The sequence below is a fragment of the Hesperophylax consimilis genome, chromosome 3, assembly GCF_061612785.1.
Source record: "Hesperophylax consimilis isolate HC1 chromosome 3, BYU_Hcon_1.0, whole genome shotgun sequence".
In the NCBI taxonomy this organism is placed as follows: domain Eukaryota; kingdom Metazoa; phylum Arthropoda; class Insecta; order Trichoptera; family Limnephilidae; genus Hesperophylax; species Hesperophylax consimilis.
In genome coordinates, this window is record NC_142838.1 from 28,178,150 (window position 1) to 28,198,512 (window position 20,363).

General features: G+C 35.1%; 1 protein-coding gene across 9 annotated transcripts in view; it reads left to right on the forward strand.

Moving 5' to 3' along the window:
- Nucleotides 1-20,363, forward strand: part of LOC149425221 (uncharacterized) — a 205,546-nt gene that overhangs the window by 114,894 nt on the left and 70,289 nt on the right. The window lies entirely within an intron of this gene.

Sequence of the window (20,363 nt, forward strand, 5' to 3'; positions counted from 1 at the left end):
ACTAGGAGTAGGTACTAGATACCTGCAACTACTGTAGCAATGGCGGTGCGCGGCCGGATTTGATTATGTCACGTTTTGCTGACTATGTTGTGCAGTCATTTTTAATTGTCCCTTCCTACATCAATAATGCACTCCCAATGAAACTGTACCCGATGCTATGATTGTATATCGTATAACCATATTAATGTAATGATTGTCGAAATCCGATATTGCGTTAGTATTCTAAAATTTCATATACTATTAAATTTTAAACATATTATTGAAAATCAACTATAATATACAATCATACGCAGATACTTTTAGACATGCATTGCATTTGGACTCGTGATAAAAATTGGTTTGGATTTATTGTTGAATTCGTTCAGATATTTTCAACATATACGAATCACAGTGGCATGCTAAAAGATATCTTTGTGACATTGTATAAAAACTGCTTTAAAGTTCAAAATATTCTGTTTCCGAATCTCTTTTCGCAAATTAAGTAGTGTTATAAATGGCCGTAAAACATTTAAATATTTGTGCTTGAACTTCGCAAAATAAAATAAAATACACGATATTTTTTCTTGTGTAAACCAAAACAGACGTCTGGTGTTAAGTGGGAGTTTAAACCTTATCGCCATCTACATAAGGAGTGTTCTTGTTATCGGTCCGATTCTGAACGCTACACGGTTTGGGGCATCGGCTTAAAGTAAATATCATTTCGGAAATTTCCGCACAAAGCGAATGCACTATGTCATTTACAATTGCCCCGGGGTAGCAAGTAGCAAGTAGGAAACCAGCTTCCTACATTCAAAAGTAATTTAATGCATCCAGTATCCTTAACAATCGACAAAGCGGATTGTGCTCGCTGGATTGTCGTAACGCTGGAATACTCAGTGCGGAAGTAATGCTAATAATGATGTTATAAGTCGGGTACGCCCCGGGTGTTGGTTCAGCAGTGCTATCAAGATGGAAGTTGGACAATTAAGATATAACGGACCCTGTTGTGCAGGATACTTACCATTGTCCATTACCTCTGTTCCTCAGATGTACCGTACATTTGTTAATTTACACTGTTTTCATGTTTTAAGTTGTTTCTTTCTCGCTAATTTGCTGTGAAAGCTTTCCCGAGCTTATGTAGGTACTATTCGGTTGTGGAGACATTTTGTTTTTGCGCTCGCTTTTTAGTCTGTCCTAAATTTACCCTGTGGAATGGAAATAATTTATTAGTCCGTTCAGTTGAATATACACCTACCTAGATCATATTTATAGCGGTGTGTGTAAAAAAATACTCTTAAGGGCGCTTTACAATTTATGCAAACTTATAATACATACCTTAATCGTATAAATTTAACACGTTAGCTTATCTAACTTATTTATAACTAATTAAATGTTTAATACCTACCCGTTAACCAACAATGAAGAGTTATACCTACTATTTGCAATGTAGGTATTTGTTAATGAGTAGTAATTTATTGTAGTATGCAATACGACCCATTAATTCATTCTTTACTAACCAACTAACAATGAACCACTCAGTTTCCTAGTAGGCAAGGAGGATGATACACCTCATAATTTTGCGCATAAACTATTTGCTTTATTCACATTTAAATGTATTCATCTGATTTTCTGACACTTGATATAAATATTTGTTTCTCTTGATTCGGCCATATTATGTTCCTGTGATTTATTTTTCCATACATTTACCAGTCTTATGTTCTATCACTAATTTATCTAGTTACCTGCTCTGCATGTCAATTCATGTAAGCGACCCCTCGGTAAAAAAAGTTTATTTAGTTAAAACCTTTTAGTATTCAAGGACGGTTTTCGTGAGTATTTGAGTGTCCCATAGTCTGCTATCATTTATTTATCTCTTCATAAATCTACCACAATATTCTTGTATTCGGTTACCTTTGTTGGTTTTATAAAATCGGCATTGACGTAACTACTTCTGTAATACGTCGGAAGCTGCTTAACTATATCTTTACTATAAATGGACCGAAGTCTCTCGTATGAAATGTACGGGAAAGACATCTGATTTGATTTCATAGTAAGATTTCTCATAGTTTAAGGGTGTATATAATACTTCACCATACATACTGTTTCATAAAATAATACTATTTTTTGTACAAAAAATAAAAGGGTTTCAGTTCAGTTATTAATATTTTTTACAGATTCTACCAGTTACCTACCATGATTACCTTTGTAAATAATTTATTTGTATGCTTTACATTACGTACCTCACTAGGTGTAACCAGTTCTGAGGTAGGTGACAGCAATGTACAATCAAAACATTGCAATGTTATTGACAGTTAGGTAGTGCTAAATTTAGGTTTTTTATATTAGCTCCACGCAAGAGGCCTGAGAGTAAATAAAGGCCTATTTCATCTTTCGGGATGCTGTGCAGGGGGTACTTTTACGGAAATAAAGTGAAAGTTCTGAGAAGGAAACAGGTAAGATGGGTGGGTAGGAATCTGGGGGTCAGTATGTCCAGGAGTGACGGAAGTTTGAATCCATCCCTCCCGCTGCGGTGCAAGGCGATGTTCCGAGAGAGTCCTGATGGAGAAGTCTCTCGCGATCTAACCCGCTACGCAGTTGGTGGGCAGACGCACCCGCCACCAACACCTAGACAAACAATATGTAGAAAGACATTATAAAAAAATGTTTAAAACATTTTCTTAAACATATTTTTTTTATGCACCAATATGCAGTATGGGCATATAGCTACAATTAGAGGCACTACTGCGTACTATTATATCTTGTCGAAACTTATTCCACTATTAGAAAGCGGTAAGCGGTGCGCATTGGCCGGATTCGGTAGTTTTAGTTAGAGCTTTGGGAGAGTTGGAGGTCTGTTGGAGGTAAAAGGTGGAACCTTTTATTTCGCTTCATATCTCATCTAAATATAATACATTAATTAGTGTGGGGATATTTTGAATCTAAAAAAAGATGTATAAATATATTGTAGTTCTATCACAAGATGCATTTAAGGGTTTAACTGATTACTTACCTAAACTGTAGTGGATATAATGATGCAGAATTATATAAAATGTCTAATCTTTAAAGAAGGGGACACTCGAAACAATAGTTATGTACTTTTGAGTTCATGCGATAATTTATGTGTTTTTTGTTGTTGCAATTATTGCGTGTTTTAAGTAGTTAGGTCCTTTTTGACAAGACAATTTTGTTAGCTTTCGATAATATTCTGTAAATCTTGGTTTATTTTCAAGTTGTGAGTGTTTTTGTCAAACACGAGATTACCGTTCTGATATGATTTACGTCTCCTTTATTTACAATTTATCAGTGACAGTAATGATTTTTTTAAAAGAGGAACGGGAGTCAAGATAACATTTTTGAATTTGTCATTTTTCTAAAACGTTTCTTTTGAATAATACATAATTGAGTTTACGACATATTTTAAACCCTCTTCGATCGAAATTGACTATTCTTGATATAATATGAATATGAATCCAACGTGCACTAAATGCTGTATCAAGGTAGAGGTACTGGGCTGTAGCTATTCATCCCCGATACGAATAAAAAATGTCTGTCAGTGGAGCACACGAACCATAATTGAAAAGCCTTCAATCCTACCCGTGCAGCCGTCATCCAACCCCCTCACCCTCCTCCACCCTCCGAAGCTCTGAATGTATTTTCGTTTGCTTTTTTTTTCAATAATCCCATTAAAGCCTGGCATTGCATACGATAATAAACATGCTATAAATAACTCATTTTGTCGATACCAGGAATTCAAGTGATTTGTGACCCAATATTCGCCAGTAAACGGGAATTGCGGCACTTCAAAATGTATATATGTGTCTATATAGTGTGTTTATATATATATATATATATATATATATAAACACACTAATAGTTTCTATCCGGCTTCATCCGGATTTTTCACACTGTTTTTAGATGGCATTTTTCTGCAACATCTTATTTTTACAGTATGGGTATTTTAAAGCCAGTGATAGAAATGGCATTACATTGTCGTATACATTGAAGAGAGGAAATGTAGTTCAAGTTTCATAACGCCATGGCTAACCGTTTGATAGTTGTGGTTTCTTCTCCTCACAGGTTTTCTGGTGTATAGTTCAGTTTTGTATTGTACTCGTTGTATTGAGGTGATTTTTCACGAAAACGGCGCTATATAAATTAGCCAAATATTATTATACCAAGCCTTTTTAAATCGTTGATTGCGAAATTATCTGAAGGAATTTGATGCAATAGCATAATTTTCAATGTTCATAACCTCACAACACATTACAAGCTTTAATATTTTTTATAGTATCTCAATTTGAGCGGTGGGTATGTATATTGTCGCCCCAGGAACCATTTATTGGATAACCAACACCCCTGCCATAGGTCACCCAAGCGGTTCGCTACGTTGTTGACTAAGCAGGGGTGTTAGGGTTTATGGGAGTTTTGTCGAGGTCTTGGGGGCGGATATGCTTGGCTACCTAGTGCGTAGCGGGTCGGATCGGAAGAGACTTGGTTGAGGGAGACCTTTTGACCTCCAGCCGGGCTCTTCCCAAAGGTAACATAGGCCCTAAGGCATTTTTTTTCCTCGGACCTCCTGTGTGGAGCTAATGTCCAAAAAAGTTAACTTTCAGAGAGGTAAATGCACCCCGGAAATGGTCAATATAACTTGTCAATGTTTACGTCACTGTTGCAGTTTTCAATTCTCATTATCGATTCGGTTTTAACTATCGATTATGGTCTTGAAACATAATGTTGCGCTTTACCCAATTCGGTCACAAATACCAGAATTTGCGAAAATTATCTTTAACGAAGCGATCAAGCCGTGATGACCCTAATCCAACACTCATAGATAAGCTTTACCCGTCAAGTGGTCTCGAGATAAGCATCCATAATCGTAATCGACACCGGGCCTTGATAAACTTTACTCGTTACTGGTCTTCCGGTAGTCCCGGTCAATGAGTCCACCCAGCAACTGCTGGTCAACCTGGCCCCGGTGACTTTTGGTCATTTTTTGTTGACCATACCTATTGCCTGCCCTACCGCTAATGGCCCGGTTCATTAATCATCCGAACCAGGAATTACCCCCATCGCTAAGGGTAGGTATGGTACCTTCCTTTATTTAACTATCCCGGCATTATTAACGGGGCTTCTTATCCGGTATTCAAGCATCCAAAATTATGCCTTATGATGAAAAAAAGCATGTATTATTTTTATTAACTTTTAGGTATTTTGAATTTCGTACTTAATGTTAGTAAAACTTACTACATAGTTCTTGTCATCGGTAAAATATCGTAATGTTAGGTACTTGACTTGCCAAGATGATCACCGTGAAATTTTGTTTCCGTGAAATCAAGAACAAATTCACGTTTCAAATATAGAAATAATAATCTTCTAGATAATTAAAGTAAAGTTCCTTGTAGGTGGATTTGAAAAGATTATTTTGGTATTTTGATATTTTTTACAACACATTATATATATATCAGTTCCTATTTTGAAAAAGTCGCACACTCACGTCTGGGGAAATTGTGTTATCATTATGAAATAATAGTTAAAATCGTTCACCCCAATTTCATTTTTAAGCCTCCGTAGCTCATGATGAAAATGGCGTTGAAAGTAGTTGAAATTACCTAGTAATTTCAGACAGAAAAAGCTTTGCAAATATCATGATGCCAGTGTTTAACTTTCTATATTTTGCTTCTTCAGACAGATTTTGTACTTAATGGTTCAGACTTTTCTTTTCGAGAATCCGCGATTTTTTGTATTTCGTTTTAGTCCCTCGTTCTTTAAGTCGCCTGCCACCAAATATTTGTTTCCCCCAAGTATGACGGTGCAGAAGAGTCCCTCTAATAAACCTCCACCCGCTTTTCGCCCCCCCTCGCTGTCCAGCCCCGCATTAAAACTTTTATTGTAAAACTTTTAATTGATTTTCACGTAGTAACACAGTAGTAACGGCCTGGTTCCACAGCCACTAGTCGGTCCTTCAGAATATTTAAAAACTTCAAAACAGTAATTAAATCAGACAAATGTTCGATTGATCGTTTAATGCGAAGCTTAATGCCAAATCACTATTTTGATTAATCTTTATACCGAATTGGTGTACATTATGAATACCACAAAATATGCTTTGGATAAATTGATGGTTTTCCTATCGCTTCACTTGAGTAGAATACAAATAAAAAAATAAATTACTCAATAAAAAATATAAATGCAAACTACTAAAAAAAACATTTTTTCAATAGAAATGTATGAACGCATAAAGGAAACAACTTTTTAAATAATACTTCTAAAATACAGTATTATAGCTAAGATTATCTGTGACAGTTTCACTTGATTAACTTTTTTCTTTCTTATAAAATTTTTCACAAAATAAATAAAAAACAGTTTTTTGCTTGAAATCGAACGTTTCTAGACTCCGTTTGTCAAGCGATTTTAATGCATATTACCTACGATATAAGGTATACCAAAAATATACACATTTTTGGCTTGTAGCTTCCTCTTAAACTTTACTATTTGAAATCGGTTTCGATTTAGTTAACACAGAAAGTTTACACTATTTGCTAAGTATAAAAGAGGTGAAAATATTGCATCACTTCTAGCTCCGATTTTCCGATACAGCGTGAGCATACGAGTTGGTTGTAAATTTGCATAATTATTATAGTAAGCGTCTGGAGTTTCTCTATGGAACTTTTGTCCCAGGACGTGTCGCCTACCGCAAATTTTATGTGCCTACATTAGCATTGTATACTAAATAATAATAAAGTGGTGGCTCGTAAAACACGTCAGGTCAGGCTTTCAGGCGTTTTACTCAACAGCCTCTTACCTTGGTAAGTAATTAAAATTATAACTTAGCCTAAATGTTTTATATTTGCGAGTTGCGTTGCTGGCAAAAAGAAACAGAAATAATCAATCTTTCTTATTTAAAAAAGTTCATTTTACTCTGTCTTCAGTAAATTAGTGTGCTAATTTACTGAATTACTCGGAATTAGTTGTTTGATCGTTCTTATTTTTGGATTCAGACAGGCGGTGAAATTGATTATCTGTTCAACAAAAAAATTTAATTTTAAAATGTTTTATTAATTTCACCAGAAGTAAGAAATACTGTGCATTGCCTAATTAAAATATAAATATTAGACTTATAATATCTTATCAAAAAATTTGTCTAATGCTGCCAGTACACGTTTGGTCAACGCATTGGGCAAATGCGCTGGCCCAACGTGTACAAGTACCCTTGACGTATATTGGCCGTTACACGCGTTGGCCGCCAAAGTTGGCCGGCCAACCCGATTATTGTCGTATTTTCGTGCACACATCAAAGGATCTTGGCTCCAACCGCGTTCACACCTCTCACACGACGGTTTCGGCACCAACGTTGGCCCGACGGTACTAGGGGTATTAAATCTTCCTTTTATTGAAAAATGTTTTATCATCGAGGACGGATTTGCGGCCGTTTTTATACAAGATTTAATTTTGGATTTGAGGCCAAAATACCCAACGGTAAAAATCAAACGTATTCGGTACGAAAATTAGCTATTTTATTTATGTGTGTTTTAAATTATAAAATACAGGCCAACGATCTAGTTTGGTTGGATTTTTTGTCCTCAAATCCAAAATATTTTTTTTAGTAAGATGATTAAGTTCCTCCTAAGAGGAATAACTCGGCTGAGTTTTTTTTATATAAAACTTAAATTTGAATTTGAGGCCAAAATACTTGACTAAACCTTTTTTTAAATAAAGGTGTACGAGTATATGGCAAATATCTAATACGGCTATGGGCTACCTTAATTTGTGTTTTAATTTATAAAATATAGGCCTTTAAATGTTTCAATTTTTCATGACTAATTATAATTATCCCACAAACAATTGCCAATGGTTGTGAAACATCGATTTCTTTAATGGCATATATTTTGTATTTTGAAACTCAAATAAATAAAGTAGCACATATCCGTATTACATATATATCCAGTTTTGTTGGGTATTTTGGCCTGAAAAAAGGCCGCAAAGCCAACCATTCCTCTTAAGATCAATTGCCACCATCAACCCCCCTATACGAGGAATATTCAAATTCTAATTTTCAATTTTCGTATGGGCAGTCTAGTGTATTGTATAACCCACATCTTCATTCCCCGTCGGCCTAGTCTCCCCGGCTCCGTAGTGCCTAAGTGGGTAGTTCGGACTTCGGACCTAGTAGCTCGGTCCAGTTAATGACTTGCTTGTATTTGCATATTCCCATCAGCGTGCCACCGGGCGCCGCTACGAGGGGGTACCCTCTTCTGACCCTGTTCGGCCCAAGGGATGTATTCATTAGCAAATTCATTTTCATGAACACCTCCGTCTTGTAATACTTGTATGCTGTCTTTTTTTAAATGTATGAAAGACGCGGAGGTCTCGAATCATTGTAGCATGTTTAAAAAGTTATCCTCTTGGCAGCGCCTTTAGCAACAAACGCGTAGGCAACTTGTTTGAATGTCGTAAATAGTCATTCAAATTTAGTTTCGTCTATCTTCTGTTTTGTATTAAAAAATCTACAAATACCGTAACTTTTCCTCTGTTAAAATATTTGTTTAGTACTCAAATCATCGTGCATAATTGTGCCGAATTGTAATGACTTTCATTTTTCAAAACTTTCACCCTTTTGGATTTCCATATTTATCCGCTATGTTAGTACACATTCACTAAGATATGTTTGAATAATATCTGCGGCCATCTTGTCTGTCATTGTCTGGGCCTTTAAAACAGGCGGCGTGACTATAATACTGAAGTGGAAGACGATTGCCACGTATAAAAATATATTGAAAAAAAAACTACCGTTTTCTGCTCTAGTTGTACACAATTGAAGTTAAGTACCGTAATATTTAACACTTGTCACGGTTAATGCCTCCAACCCTGTGTTACATGAGCGCTTCCCAAGTTTCAACCAACTTCGTTGCTTGAGATTTGCATGCGGGACATGAGCATATGGAGGACCGGGAACCACATTACCGGGAAGCGTACGAACAAATTGTTTCCTCCGGGTAACAAAGGATGAAATACTCCCTCCCAATACCAAACTTTCCAGTCAAATGACACACCCCTCAGTGTGCGGGCTACTTCCTTGCGCTGGGTGACTAACTTTGAATTATTTAACTGGTGCAGAAAGGAATATTTTCAGCTACATTTCGTGCACCACCGCGGTAACGGTGAAATACACGTTTATGTTTTATGTGTATTACCTTTTACTCGTGCAAATCAAATTGATGTTACTATTTTTTCATTTATAATATACCCGAAGCCTTTTCCAGCTACAAATTAGTGTACCTCATCTCTTTAGCCTTCATTGAAACGTCGGCGTTTTATTTTACCTAGGTAGGAAAATGGGTCAAATTCCCGGTGGTTTAAAGTAAAATATAAAAGTCCGCCTTCTTTATATGTTTTATTCGTCAGTAACCCAGCTAGTCTCCTGCAGGCCTGGCACCTAGCCTAATGCCTGAAATATGGAGCTCGTAATGGCGGCCCCGCGTGTTATGGTCAATATCCTCCCTCCGATCAATGTCTAAATACCGTTTGATGATGTTAGTTCGAACTATCTACTCCAAAACAGCTGGGAAATTGCTCATCTAAGAATCATATTTGTAACAATCATCGTTATTGGCGCACGAATACTGATGTTAACAGTATAACTAACAGTTAAGGCGATGCACTACGTCGTGTAATATTTCAAATTGAGCCGCTATCAATAACAACCCTTACGTACATGGCGATAAGGTTTAAATTCCCGGTTAACACCATCCGCCTGTTTCGATTTATGCAAGAAAAAAACATGGCCAAAAAGTGCCTTTTATTTTATTTTGTGGATGTTCAGGCCTAAATATTATTTTTTTCGTTCATTTTATAAATAACTTAATTTGCCACATTATACATTAAAATCATAACCGAAAATGGGTTCGTAAGTAGCAGATATTGAACTTTAAAGCAGTTTTCATAGGCCTTATACATTATTTTTTTCTGGCTTTATAAAAAGACTTATCCAAAAAATACTCGATCATTTCAAAGGCCAAGATGTATTCTACTCGCAGTATTTAATTAAAGCGTCTGAAACATTTCTAGGCGACCAAATTTTCAAACCAAAAACACATGCTTTTGCATTACTACGTATGGCATCGCCTTAACTTTTTATAATTACGTATGGTTACTTTTATTGCACATTCTTCACATCATTTAAAGGCACATTCTTTAACAACCGTCAATAAGTAACGATCCAATAAATGTTTTTTTTTTATTCTTGTCTCCTATTAAATAAAGGCACTTACTTTCTAAGGTTATAATACGAGGTCTGTGTAGATATATCGCCTCCGGCAGACTGCGGAGCGGAATTTCGTCACCGAGAGAAATGGGCGGCTTAAGCCACAGCGGGCGTCTCTTGGATTTTCCTTTACAACTTCAAACCACTTTGGTTAACTGCCATTCTAGTCATTTACATTTACTTTAAGATAAATCGTTGTTTTAAACTGTTCATAATCCGTATTGTTCAAAACAAAGTTTACGGTATTGAGTGGCTCAAACGCTTTATTGACAAATGACTGACTACCTGGGTGGAATGTTTTTATTTTATTAATAATTATTTGGCATTTAACGAATGTTATTTTCAATTTACGTTTAATGTACATACTTTCTTTTAAACTACAATTTTCGCAAAAAAACCCTTCTGAAAATGTATGTATAAAAATAGGTATTAATTTAATTACTCGTAAATCTATTTATGGCTAGCCAGAATGTGACTTTTTTTTCGAACATGGAATATAATTTTCTCAATATGTTCTTGGTTTTTTCCGACTGGACAATAAATCATGAATATGTGGCATCCAGAAGGCTCTCGGGCGATCCCAGGTGCAGCAGTCCTTTTATATTTATATATTATCATCCCTTATTAATTGGGGATTTTCCGAGGATTCTTCCGCAGCCACTGACGAGATTCCCTCGAGAAAAATATTGTTCTTCTCATTAAAAGTTACTTTCTTTATCGTTTTTTTTTTCCTTCAAGGCTTGTGTAACTGTAATGATTCACCTTGTTCTTCGTCCAGAAACTTCTAAGTTTGAATTAATTTATTTCTTCCATTAGCGAAATGTATCATAAACTACCACATGATTTAATTATTTATATATGTGTAATGATATGGTGTACTTCTAATTAATGAAGGCACTGAACAGATAATAACACCCTCCAATAGAAAAATGCATTCTACACCCCGTTAAATAAGTGACAGCATGCGAACTTCCTGATAAAATAATAATACTCATTCAGAATATATCGAGAACTTCTTTTTCTAATAGATGGAATGCCACAATATAAGTATGTCAGTATCAATATCAGTATTTGTATGAACACGTGTTTGTTGCAAAACATTTGTTTTGACTGAAACCTTGTTTTGAACTCTTCCAATTCATTCGTTATAGGCCCGCTGTCTCATTTTTAACAGGAAATCGAATTATTTTACCAGAACAGTATATCATATCAGTAAGTTTTCTCCGTGCATGTAGGTTTGAATGGAAACCAATGTCGCCACTGACAAAGTACCTTTTGATCGAGACAGTTCTTACACTACCTGATATCGTATATCGCCATTCCATTTGATTTTAAATTTGTTCTGAGAGACCGAATTTTTCAGAATTTTAAATTAATGGGAGAATCTTCTGGACGTTTGTATTATAAAACACGCATACATCTTTTTTCATGTGTTCTTTATTCTTTAACTGAAGGTATGGGGCTTAAAAAGTGTTCGGGATTAATTATTGTATCATGCAGCTTATCGGGCGATTGGTTGGCGACTTGGCGGATATATGAAAATTTTTAACACTGCATGAAAAGTCATGTTATATCTATGTACATTGTATATATGTTTCACATCAAATTGAACGTAATTTTCGATCGCTGCTGTCTTGTGAGTCACTCATCAAAGTTTCGATGAAGATATAGGGTATGTATTGAAACATCCTAATGGCTGACTAATTGATACTCTCCCCACACTCTCCCGATCTTATCTCCGACATGTGTATTGGGTGTTCCGTGTTCAGCGCGGTGCGACTGGCATATATTATGGTTTACTGGTCGACCTTCGACTAACATGTAGCGTGTGACACCACTTAAGCTCACCGCCTTCTTTGAATAAAATAAATGAAAGTAGTGGAGTCTTAGAACACTTGCGCTTAGAACGTGTTTTGGGGTGTTTTTCCTGACTACCCTACAAGTTTTTCACGAAAGCGCTTCAGCATTGTATTTTTTTAAATACATCACTAAATATATTGTCAAAACCATTTGTGACTTATGACACGAGCGAGCGTTTGTGTTAAATTACCCCTTGTCAAATATTAGGGTACCGCGTACAGATGTTTCACGTAACGTATGCTGTACTTCAACCTTCCTTTATCTTATTTAATTAATACTAAATCTCTCAGTAATCCAATGCAATCCAGTTTCGACCTTTATTCTATTGTTTTAGAGTTCCGTATGCGTGCCATAACCCAGAAAATTGACGATTTCTGTGAACCTCTCTCTCCCTCGGGGCCGGGCCGGGGTGAACCTTCCCTATTGTTCTGGCCACTCGGGGATGATGAATGGTTCGGCGGTGTTAGGGATCCCCCTGGAGGGACACACCAGCTCTGCGGACACATCACAAATATTCCACCCACTATGGAACATCACTCAGCTACTTTGTGTCTAGCGGAAGTGATAGTTTTATAGGAATAGTACTCGTAAATAGGCTTCTTAAGAAAAGCCTCGTCCAGTATGAAAAGTTTAATGATTAATTGTATATTTACACCATTAGTCCATTGTAAAATAAAATAATCAATGCGATTTTATAAAGTCGCAATAGAGTTAGGCCAACATTACTGGATTGTGCTATGAAACCTAAAATATTGTAAAAAAAAAATAACTTCAGCATATAAATAAAAAATAACGAACAAAATGACACATCCCCCATACACACAAGCCTAGCTTTATTGTGGTGGTTCATCTCATGTATAAAATTAGGTGAAATGATTTATATATTTTCTGTAAATTATGTAGCTTTTTTAAATAAACTTTTAATAAAAAATATCTACGTTTATTGCTCGCCGTTTTTGTTTTTGCGTTGTTTGACAATCTAAGGGTAGTGAAAATGGTTTTTTTAACCCCCTTTAACGTCACTGAAATTTTTTTATGATCCATCGTGTCCTCTTCTCTCTATGTGTTAATACATTGCTAATATCTCACATGTCATTTAATCATATCGGAATATCGATTCCGTGTATGATAGATGAAAGACTTTCGCCGCCGGGAATCATCATAATGATTATATTTTACATACGTTTTTATGTGAAATATCGCCCCAAGGCCGCTCATTCTAAATATGTGTCGGCGACATTAACTGAAAACATACATATATCTATTCATTTCTAATTTGTACTTAAAGACGTACGCAGAGAAAATTGATGACACTATCGAGGAAGATGGGGATATGGTGCAGGCATTACATTAAACACACTCGTTCCCCACTTTATAGCTCGCTGTCGTAGCCTTGATAAGATCTCGTTTCATCACCTGATCATTTGGGGTTTAGTTTCTTATTCTAATGATCTCACGGCTAGATTAACAAGTGAATAGCTTTCTACTTGTGTTAATGCAAGTTCATTCGGTCCTGTGATAATTACCTAGAGATGACGAGATTATTGTGAACGATTTATTGGTAAATATTCCTGCATTAGTAAGTAGTGTTATGTTATTGCAGGCTTAATAAAAGAGGTCGGTCACTTATGTCGTCGCAATGTCTCGCCTAATATGTTGTATGAACATCACGTCTGAAGCTTTTCCATTAATTCTTTCTGCAGAATCATTCTCTTTCTGCCACCAATTGAACCGGTTATCCCCTTTGGCTGCGGTGGCTAATCGGTCCATAAGAACCACCGGATGATTGATCTTCTCGCAATCTCCTCTCTTCCTCTTCCCTTCTCTCCTTTTGTTAGTCTTTCTCCTTCATATGTATCCACGCTCCCGTGAATTATGATAACGCTCTGATCTGTTCTATTTGCGGCGATTATGTGAGGCGTACCCCATTCGGGCGCCTGTGAACTGTGAACCGTCTCAATATTCATTTCATTTAATCCATCCCAATATCCCAACTTTCCTGGTCTCATAATATCCTGACATTTTTTCATGATGAAATATTTTTCTAGAACTTTACTGAAAATGGCTCATGCGGAGAATGTGATTTCTTAACGGAGATATATTTTATATCAGATATCTGATTCCCGCGGGATTAGGTATAATTTATTCGAAGCTCACTTCAGTCAATTTCAAATATCCATTTTTTTTAAAATTTGTCCCTATTTAATATTATTGTACATGATTAAAATCGAAAGGAGCATGAAATAAACTGATTATTGTAGTATATTTTCAATGTTGAAACCTCTGTTGCAGAGCAGTAGACTCTGGACGTAGAGGTCGCGGGCTCAACATTCGGTGTACCCCCGTTGCAGTGGTGGCTCGTAACTTTTGAGGATGATAGAGTGCTAAGTTTGAAAAATTCGATATTATTTGATGTTGTTTAATACAAAATAATTTTTTTAATCTATTTTTTTTATGATTTTCAGGATTTCAGTTTGGCAGTGCGCTGCACCGATTTCCTGAAAATCTACAAACAAAAAACAGAATTTTTGAAAAAACGTTTTCGGCTATAACCACATTAAAAGTGCTATTTTCTTTTAAAAAATATTAGTTCTCTAGCACACCCAAAAGTCATCAGCCGCTTTTAATTCCACACTTAAAAATACTATTTATATGGTCCTCGTGTGAATTCCACTCACAATAGAACTATTCTTTCCAATTACTTTAGCCATGTTTTATGACCAGATCTAAAGCGCTAAGCACTTCCTTGCCTTTTTAGTTCATAATTTTCCTACGTCATAAGTCCATTTCCAAGAAATTGAAACCTTGTGCGATCACAAAATAAGCGACATAATATATGATATTCAGAAAGGGTGTTCTAATAATTATTTGATAAAATGAAAGCAGTCTATTGAATGCGTCATCATTTAATTAAATGTATTATTTATACTTTATCGCTCAATCGTGCTTGCGACCACAAGGGGTGGCTTAGCTGCAGTTGTCGTAGTAATAACAATAATAATATTAATATTGTGACACCCTTCCACAACGCATTCCTGGTGAATGTTCGCCTATTGATTGTGAGATTTGAGCCGACCCTTGTCTGGTCACGAATTGTGGAATAAAGTCCTACTGGAGGTCCCCGAATTGAACCGCTTGCGTCAATTTTTCATTTTCCTAATTTTACAGAATATGAAAATAGATTTTAATTTAATTGAATTATTTGTATTTATTTATTTAGACACACACATCGTTACAAATTGTAAGGTATTTAAATATATTCAATTTATGTGGTTAGGTGCATATGTTTATGTATACACAAAATCTATTTTTGTCTGGAATAAGGAGGCTTCGCCAATGCAACGATTATTACATAGAAGAAGAAAATTGTGTTGAGAGAAGAAGCAGAGAATTGTAGAGACATTATGAAATAATAAACTTTCTGATGTAACTTTACCTGAAAGCATATATACTTGAGTATACATATCGACGCAGTTTCCAGTAAAGTTGCATCAGAAAGTGAAAATCGAACAAATGTTGGTTACGTCAATTAATTAGCTTTCTGCCGTCGATATTTGCTCTCGATTGTGATTAAAGTATACTTAAAAATTCAAAAAACTTAAGTGTAGTTTTATATTAATTTATATTCACGTTAAAAGAAATGTTAATTTGTTTTGTACGTTAGTAAAGAATCGGTGAATATTGTAGTTTAGTATTTTTCGTGGTGGGTTTTAGTAGGTACACAAGATATTTTTTTTTTGTTCAAACGACAATAAAGAAGTTTTTCTATTTTATAAAAAAATACATTTTCCAGGTAGGTATTAAAAACGTTATTTATATTTAGAAAAAAATGCTCCGGTTTTGTACACTTCTTATAATTAAGTACAGTAAAAAAAAACTAAACTCTTCAGAAATTGAACAGAAAAAAAATCATCGGGAAGTGGCCCATTATGATCACGATGAATTCTGTTCCCGGCGGCGCTTGACTCATACGGAAGATCTCTGAAACGGTCGTGAAAAGGGTTGGCTTAATCCTGCTTTTTCATATATATTTTTTTGAATAATCAAGTGGAGAGAAAGAAACACACTTGATGGGGGCCTCAGTACTCGAACGACCTTTATCTTTCATTCTTTAATACTTATTTTTTAAACACTTTTTTAGTTCTAAGAAATGTTGTTTCCGGTGCAAAAGATCTCAGAAAGGCAAGGACTTTGGTTTTAAATATAATTGAATTTTCTATAAAGATTATCGAACCTGTTTAAATCGCAAGTAAGTCCTACTGTTCAGTTTGGTAGCCAGGTAAGTACTGGAACTCAACACCTGAAAAAGTATCTTGTATCTGCCAAAATTATTGTTCCGTTTGAAAGATTACTGTATCTTGACTGATTTGCAAGTTTTAGAACACAGACAGGTGGGAATGATGTTTTCATTCCACCGTTATGTGAATAGAAGGTTCTCCGAAGAATTCCTGCCGCCCAACTTTTCTTGCATGGTTGGTATTGCCGCAAGAGATCGGGTTGTTTTGTGACTCTTTCTGTGCTAACAGGCTATGGATTGGCTATGGATTGACTTGCAGTCTTGTGTGTCTTCTCCCTCAGGCGACATCGGCATCTTATAGAGCCAGGTTAATTTTTCCTTTCCTAAAAAAGACCGTCGAACTACGACCCCCTCCTTCGTCAAGATGTTACGATCATCAGGATATATGTATTTATTACAGCCCTAAACACACTTTTAGGTAGACTTATAGATTATATGAAAACCAAAAGATGTGGCCTTCTGCGTCACCTTTGCCGAGTTCGAAACTTTTGGTTACTAATGGGAAAATCTACTACGAACTGAAGTAGTAAAACTCACATTCGCGTAAGTTCATAAATTTGAATGTTTAGTTTTACTATCGTCATGTTTCCTTCCGTCCCTTAAATTTGGCCTATTTCCAAAATCCGCGTTGTAATATATCTACGAGTAATGTCTATGTATCATAAATAGGAGTTTATCTCCTGTGAAATATTCCGATGTCTCACCGATATCGTAAATCTATTTAAATCCATTTATTAGAATACTATCATCAGCTTCTCTGTAGTCTGGACTAGGATCAGAGCATAAGTAAACAATACGAACTGTCGGCAGGATTCCTATTAATTACGACCTGCCATTGTAAGACAGGTTATTCCCGAACTGCAATGATTCCGAATATCGCATACCGGTGATACCAATAAATTTATAGTAATTTGACTGGTTCACCGATCTTTTTCAAAAGTTAATATTATTTGAGGCAATTTAAAAAAAAAAACACAAAAATATTACAATAGATACAAATGCAGATACTTCGAGGCTAATTTCGAAAAAGGGTATTTTTTTAACGAAATTGCCCAACTCAATTGAGAAATTATTTCACGTGTGTGAATTGGGGAGTGGCGCCATTATAGTTTATAATATGTTTAAAAAAATACACTATTCGAACTACGTGATAATTAACAAATAACATAAATAATAACAAACTTAAATAACATAGTATGATGTTAAGTAATCTGTACAAAACAGAATAGAAATACAATAAACTTCGGTAAATGAATTCGTACAAATATCAACACCAAACAGAAATTACATAACATGAATCTAAACAAATAAAAATTATATAAATTTCATTAGTATAAGAAAAATAATTACAGACAAAAAACAAATAACTTAAATAATATAATAGTCATTAATGTAATTCTTATGTAACCGAACCTTACGAACCCAAGTATTCAATTTGTGCCCGTAAAACCGATGATATTTCTACAAATGAAATTCAATGCAAATGTTTAAGTGAGGGTTCGAAAATTCGACTCCGTTCAATTATACTTATATTATAACAATCCGTCATGATATCTGTTATGAAAAGAACACGCTGTCACTTTTTTAACAGGATCATTTTTCTCTGTATGTTCGAACGAAATTAGCACAAGTTATCTACGAAAACAGCACTTTGTTTAATTCACATTTTACTGTCTAGCAAGACAAGGCCCACCATATATTGTTATTGTTATTTTTTCATTCGTTTTTTATGGAAAAATATTTCCAACTACGATATGGAGCGGCCATTTCATTTCTCCCCCTTTCAACGCCATACGTACGCATTAAGGAAATACATGTATTTTATTAGGTTTTCCTGTCCCGATATCTGTGAACAGGAAAATCCCTCCGAACCCCTCTCGGTAGATACATTTTGCAGTAGTAATTTTTATAACTTTGTTAGTTTGACTTTCGGATGCAGATAGCCGTGCAAAGAGCTTTATCTCAATAAAAGAAATATGTTACCCCGGAGGGTGAAATATTTAGTATTGGGGTCCAGTGCATCCTTTTACCCTTATCGCGGCGGATTGTCTTCCGTCCGTTTCGTCACACTAGACCAATTTAAGATGATTCCTCCTGTCTCCCTCGTATATTCGGGAAAGGGTCCAGACAACATGTACACATTTATTTGGATGTTTCGGCGTAATGGTCATATCGTCCGTGATGTCCAAAAAGAACGCGGACGATAAAATACGTAGGTATTATTTGTTAACTAGCTGACGTGTACACGGCGTTGATAGGGTTATCCTTCGGAGATAGACGTATACCATCGCGGACTTTTCTATAGGCCTTTTATTATATACAATTTGGTAGTACATTCTTTTGATGTACATAGGTTTAGCCAGCGTTAGCAATGTAAGCGCCCGAAAATATTTTTTGCAACTTAATTACAAAACATCGAATTTTCTGTACTTTCTACAAATATAAGTAATATATAAATAATATTTACAAATATAATATTTACAAATATAATATTTCAAGTGCCTTCATTTAAAGATCCTTATACTAAAAATGCATTAATTCAAATCATAAAAGAAAAAGACAAGTATCAATTTCTAACTGAAAACCGTACTCGACTTAAATATATTTTTCCATGCCCAAAATTAAACACTTCCTTTGCACAAAATTATTACACTTACCGGGCAAGAATTTTTTTCAATCGACTACCTGAAGAAATTAGAAACACCTTTTTTTTTTTTTTTAAAGAAAGACAAACATTCCCGGGTTACGAATAACCTGACAATATTTGAAAATCTCCTACTACCACCACAGAAAGCTGAAAATGTTGCTTGCGTTGTGATGGAGGACTTAGCCAGCGGAGGAATTGAACACACTACGCCTGGGTGGGACCCAAGCGCGATGTCAACTCGGCCACCGACCGGTCATTAATGATAACATCCAAATAATAAACACTGTGAAAAAATATTTTAAAGACAAACTTACAAAAAATAAAAATGTTTCCAATTGAATTAATCTTAAGAATAACTCATCTCAATTAGTTTCCTTAAGTAACATTCCATTCTTCAAATAAGTTTAAAATCATTTTATTTTTAATTACCTACATACTGTAATAAAACAATGTACAATCCATTTCCAGCCACAAGCTAATGCTTCTATGGAAGAGGGGTCTTGAAATATTTGATCATATATTGTAACAAATAAACAAAAATGTACTTATATAATAAAAAAATAATAATATGCATTTATTATATACATAAACCTTTCGGAAAAAAATCTTTAAATTACAGTTAAAATCCTATTTTCCTATTTGGAAGAACTAAGCGCACAAACAGAAAGACGCGGTAAACGACTTTGTTTTATACTATATAGAGATTTTTGAATTGTTCTTCCCTCTAGTCTATAGTTGGTGAAATAATAGTATACAGGGTGTCCGGAAACTCGTAGTACAAGCGGGAAACTGGTGAATCTACATCACATTTGGAGTCGATTTTGTAGTATATTTTTTTTTATTTGAGCTTTCGTTATCGAGTAAATCGAGTTTGAAGTTGATTTTTTTTTTTTTAATTAAATTCTTATAAATTATTACTGAAGATCAAAGTACCCAACTAATTAAAACTATTTGAAAGTAAAGCAAATGAAGAAACTCGGATTTGAAGCATTATTTTGAAATCACCCTTCATTTAACCCGGTGTAATCATAAAATATTTCTGCTCTGCAGGGTTAAAACATCTGTTATTCAACCCTAAACACCAGAAAAAACTTTAACCCTAAAATAGCCGAAAAATATTTTTTTTTGTTTTTTTTTTTAAAATGCTCAAATCAAAAAACTTTATGTTTTTTTGGGTTCCCCATGTGGTGTAGATTCTCCAGTTTCCCGCTTGTACTACGAGTTTCCGGACACCGTGTATAATTTAAATTGGTAAAGTTGTTGGTACTTATCAGGCACCGTAAAGTTAAAATGCTGTATTCTATTTTAGGTATTATGAG